This window comes from Branchiostoma floridae, chromosome 18 (genome assembly GCF_000003815.2).
Source record: "Branchiostoma floridae strain S238N-H82 chromosome 18, Bfl_VNyyK, whole genome shotgun sequence".
NCBI classification, from domain to species: domain Eukaryota; kingdom Metazoa; phylum Chordata; class Leptocardii; order Amphioxiformes; family Branchiostomatidae; genus Branchiostoma; species Branchiostoma floridae.
The window spans coordinates 10235314-10241282 of NC_049996.1; the positions used below are offsets into that span (position 1 = coordinate 10235314).

The 5969-nt window shown below is 38.5% G+C and overlaps 1 long non-coding RNA gene across 1 annotated transcript; it reads right to left on the reverse strand.

Annotated features, from left to right (window-relative positions):
* Window positions 1–962: 962 nt before the first annotated feature.
* On the reverse strand, window positions 963–3068 carry LOC118405271. Its single transcript, XR_004829868.1, has 4 exons — window positions 2885–3068; window positions 2446–2539; window positions 1733–1888; window positions 963–1245 (listed from the first exon to the last, which is right to left on the reverse strand). It is a non-coding gene; the product is annotated as an uncharacterized LOC118405271 (long non-coding RNA).
* Window positions 3069–5969: the final 2901 nt, after the last annotated feature.

Here is a 5969-nt window from a genome sequence, read left to right on the forward strand (position 1 = left end):
AAGTCCCTTGCCAGCTTTGATACTATTTCTAAGGCACCGTAGGGTCTGCTTGGAGACTAGTAGAAAATAGAGTACAATACAATGATTAGTATTTCCTTTGTGTAGTTTCATGTACCACTGACCGCGCCATTCTGCACGCCCTGCTGTATCGCTAAACCCGACACTCTAAACGTGCGTTAATTAAACGTACAAAAACTACACAATAAGGACGACAAGCTACCCAAATTTGTTACTGTGTTTGTGCATTGTAGCCAATTTTAAGTTAAACAGTACGATTTTTTACTTACTTTTAACAAATTTCTTCCCCGACGACATGCTCTCCTGGTATGGTTAAGCTGCTAATTTGAAAGACACTTCCTCATTTGCTGTACCCAATCAGGTCATCGCTTCCGCTAAGTGCCGCGCGTATTGGTGACGCGGTAATTACATTTAGGCACAACTCACAGCTGCACCACATTACGTCACTCGCGGGACGTGACCATATATGGTGACACGCGCGAAACGCGTGAAACGCATGAAAATACACGTAGATACCCCGCCAAACCGGCTTATAGATCATTATGAAGTGATTTTGGGCCAAAAATGATAGCTTGGTTCTTTTAATAACTATCTCCCGCAGTATCATACCAAATTACAGGTCATTTGGACTGAGTACCTTGGCACGGGAGGCAAGAATATATAGTCATGGTCAGAAATGGACCTAAAAACATCCATAAAATCATTTTAAAGGTATCTATCAAAAAAAGGAGAAAAAAGCATCTGAGTATTGGCCCACTCTACCTTTGTGCCAAATTTCAGGTCATTCGGTGCAGGAACGACGGAGAGGAATCACTTTAACGATCGCGACAGGAGAAAGAAAGAAAGAAACAGACGAGTATGAAAACAGTATTTTTACTCCCGAGCGTACCTACGGTACGCGGAGTAAAAATAAATATGACTTTATCACATTTTCAAGTAAAGCAACATCAAAACCTCCTGTAATATACCTGTAGTAGATACTGATGACAAATAATTTGTTGCATGGTTTGGGGCATATTTGTTTAGCCATTGTAAATGCATCAACCCTAGGTTACATGCAATATGCCCATCTATTGTGAACACTGTGCTATAGATATTAGCTCCAAAAATTTTCAGTTTGAAAGAAATCTGATCATACCATTGACTTGTGCAGGACACTGCCTCAAAGGGGTCTCAGGAACCTGTTGAGTGACTGATCACAATCACCAGTCTGGGATTCTGGCTTTCCTGTTGACAATATGAGGTAAACAGATTATCAGGGTGGATTTTAGGGGCTATAATCTACAAAACTATAATCTTTATCGGGCCTTACATTCAGAAATGTGACTTATGAAGCAGATATCATCACTGTGGTAAACAGCTGGGCAGGACACATGAGTAACATGGACACATGTACAGAGCCTGGAAAAGACAAACATGACAAGCAAGCATGAGCCAGAGGGACAAACTTTGACCTAACGCTAAGTCAAGGAAGGGGTTCCTCAATGAAGAGAGAATGTTACACTATGATGATGAAAAGTGATGATTCCAGGACTTTTGTGCATTAAGCAGAAGTGTGGGTATTTGAATAAGTTCTCCTATGATAGTTATGAACTGGCAATTTTGAACTTTTAGCACTTTGATTAGGCATTGTGTGTGTGGGGGGGGGGCATTAATGATAGGTTTTGCCATGTAGGCAAGACATGAATTATAGACTTTCAGTGCCTGCACATACCTGATATACCCAATACTCAAGATTCAGGGTGTTGAGAATTTTGTTGTGCACATCTCAGCATTCATAACTCTTCTTCATGCAGTCACTTCAGTTCTGCTAAGATTTCATGTTGTCATATTGCAGACAAAACACCCACACTCTGGCACCATCAAGATTCTGGAGAAGAAGTACAGTAAAAGATCAAATATTACAACATTCATATTTTCTTTACTAAATCTCAAGAACACCAAAGCTAACACACATTGGCCCTACCATCAATTGTGAGCACAGAAGTTTTCCAAAGATTGAAACAGAACCCCAGACAGAATTCTGCCTGTGGGAATGGCACAGATGTGGATAAGTATGTATGAGTCGAGCAGAGCAATTGCATTTTTTCTGACAATTGTCTGATGACATTTGTCTTGAACTTGAAGTGAAAATTTGCCTGAAAGGGAAGAAACCCATGAGGTTTGTATATTGCTTCCATGATTACAGTACGTGAGGGTATGAAATGACATCTGCAGTGTAACCACTGAACAGTTTGAACATAGAAAAACTTTGATGATGTTGGCGGACACTTTCTCTTGCCATGAAAGCTGGAACTATACTGAATTTTGAACCTAGTGGCCCTAAATAAGGAAGCAATTGTGTGAGAAACTGGTGTAAAATACAAATTGTGCAAATCTAAAGTGAGATGCAATGAAATAATATTTACAGACACACAACAATCTCACCTGCAAGTCTGTTGTCTCCAGAGTGTGATACACTTAATGCCCATCCTCTTGGTTGCCTGACCAAGATTAAGGATATTTCATCCATTGAAAGTGCCTACATCAACACACATGATTTAAAGTTTTTTAAACATTACACATAAATCAGGGAGTCATATTAGTTGCACCAGTGTATAACTGCACTGTGTTTGTTAACAAAATATTCGCATTGGGCTCATGCATACTAACTTGCTTTTTGACATGTCTTAAACTTTTCCTGGCTGTACTTACCTTTCTAAGAATCAATTTTAAACAGCAAAATTAAACTTTCCATCAGCTGACTGAGTAGAGTCAGTAGAGTCTGTCTGTCAGTTCGCTTTGGGACATACAACGTTACGCTGAAGCTAGGTTTCAGCAGTTAAGCCAGACGTGCAAAACCAAAACAACGGAGAAAGAATCAAACCTAAACTTTTGCTCCTTCGTCAAAATCACGTTCAAATATCACGAAGGGACATAACAAGATGTAACGGTCCGATCTTAGAACATTCGAAACATAAACACAACGTCACGCCATCTAAAGAATCTTGATGTTCTTCGAAAAACATTCGACAGGGCATCTGGAATATCGTCCACCTCCCATCCCCATATATGGGAGCGTCGTAACTTTTGTGGAGTTCTCACTTCAAATTTTCACGCTACAAAGTTTCTTTGCTGCATAAAATTGTTCCGATGAAATAAATTACTTACTGGTAGCATGGGCTCTATTTAGTGTCCATTTCCATGTATGTTCGAGAAATTCAACGTACTATGTAGAACAAGTACATAAGAGTGCAGCAGAACTAGCTAGGTAATTCAGCACCAAGGACAGGTCAAGGTTCCAATCACAAAAAGTAGGTCCACAAGATACGGAGCTACAGTACAATAACAACTCTCAAATCATAACTTTTTCTGCTTAGTTTGGAGTTTCATGTTTCTCGTCAATACCTGGGTTTAATCTGTGTTTCTTTTTCTGAAAAGCTCGTTTACTGTAATTTGTTTGTGCCATGTTTGTTTGGCAGGCGAAGACTCCCTGATATTAATCCGCGCAAACGGTAATGCAGCCCTGTCGCCTGATGGTCCAGATAGTGTGCTATCTGTGCGTTTGACGTATATTTGTGTCATCGATTGCTGAAAACGACTCATCAATTTCATTCTTATTCTATAGAGATATAGAAAGGTAGTATTTTCTGACATCAGGAATAAAAGTTGTGTGTCGCAACGCTTGTTTGGAAAGTGCTCAACACATGATGGGGTTGAATTGCTTTAAATGACATTTTTACCCAAAACTTCCGAATGGCAGAAAATATCAAGGCAAGATATCCTCATATCCACCCCATTCCAATGTTTGGCACTCTACTTTGGTCCGCAAAAAGATATACATGTACATATGCAGTCAAGCAAAGGCAAACGGTAATTTCTACATCTTTGTTTTTCTTGTAGAAATTGTCTCTGACGCCCCAAAGCAGGAGACCAATTTTCATCAAGTGAAAAACAACATAGGCTTTGTCGATTGGTTCACTGATTACATAACGTGAGTGTATGACGCGACGTCTGCTGACATTTTATTGCTATGAGAAAGCTGAATCTAAAAAAAAAAGGAATGATGCCTTGGGACACAGACACAGACCAAAAACCTTCATCAAAACGTCGTTTGTGGAAATGAAAAATAGAAATGTATACGTAAAAACATTCACAAATAACGCCAACGACCATTCTCTTTATGTCTTGTGTAGTTTGGTGTCTTTTATATCATACTTTTCGTTCCATAAAGATGCCCGGTTTGAAGGCCCCGGTTTGGAAATGTGACGTAGTCGACCTTACCAGTACTATTTCTCTTTTCTGATTTAAATTCAAAAGAAAACTTAGCTTTTCGTCCCACTGCGATTTATCATCAATTCATCGTAGCGAGCTTGCTCAGCACAGGGCCACAGCAAACACTTCTGGGTATACGTACTGATCTTACGCTCCATCTTTTCGTCAAGTCGGAAACATCAAGTCTTGGCAGGCTCGACTAACTGACTCAATAGGGGAAGCGGGGGGCACGAGAGCTGCTCGGAAAATTCTTACCCCATTTAAATATTGCCGGAATGGATTCAATGCGCTCACACTGAGAAGATTTTTGGGTTATCTAACGTCCTGATACAGCTTAATTGGCCACCGATATGTAGTCAATATTGTTAGAAAAATAAATGAATAAAATACTTTACTCCCATATAGGACATGTTTAAATTAGCAGAAAATACAAATGCTCCGTATTTCAAGATCTGTGCAAAATTTATTTTGTTCAAAGTTGATATTTACATTCAACTGATAACCAGAAGGTCAGAGTCCAGTCATTAATTATGACAGACGTCGACAAGAATCACATCAAATGTGCAAGTATCTTTCTTATTCACCACTACAAATCAACGATATACAAAAAATCTGACATGATCTTTTGACTTTTGTTTAGTGCATCTGATATGTGTAAGTTTCGCTATTATGAACACAATGGCTTACACATTGTGCAATCTAAATACTTAAAAAAACTTCGCTAATTTGCTTTCCTTATTAATACATATGTAAGTCATAATCAAAAGTAATGATATTATCGATCTGTCCTATGTGTACAAATCAACAATTAAATTCGTAAACTTTCTATATTTATTTTTCTTTCATTCTTTCTTTACTTCTTTCTTTATTTTTGCTTCTATCTCTAAACCACTGACTTCTACTTGTTCTAACATAGTTATGATGAATATTAATTACTCAAAGAAACAAACCTTGTAACATCATCTTAATCTTGAATACAGGAAATAGCCAAAGATATAACATCAAATTAGCATTGATAACAGCAAACCAACAACAATTTACATGGGCTATGCCTTTTATGCTTTAATATAGATATAAAGTAAGAATAGGTTTAGTATGAAGCAAAGTAGACCATAAATCTAAAAATGAACCATTGTAAGTAAACAATATATACTATCAACTAAAGAACCTAAGTTAAGACATATACAAACTGAATGATGAAGTTGTATTTTGGGACCATCTGCTACATCTGATTTACATGTTCATTTTCTTTATTATTATTCGTTATTCAATCCCTCTGCAAAAGCGTTGTACAAGCAGTTTGTAGAGTCTAATGTTGGTTCCGCATATGCATACTGGTTGGATGGGTCAGTTTGGGTTAGGTTAGATTCAACGTAGTGTTCTGTGTTATTCGAGACGGCAACAGTTTCATTATCGCCATAGAGTTCTCGTTTCAATCCCTCCGCAGAAGTGTTGAAGTTTGTGGAGTCTACTGCTGTTGGTTCCGCACATGTGGACTGGCTAGATTTCGTAGGTTTGATGTGGTTAGATTCGACGCTAAGCTCTGCGTTACTTGAGACAGACACAGTTTCATGGTGCAACACTTCTGCTGAGGCACTAAGGTTTGTGGAGTTGAATATTGGTGGTGAAATATGGTCTTCATTCGAGACAACCGAAGGTTCATTGTTCAAGTCCTGTGCAGATGTTCCGTCGCACTG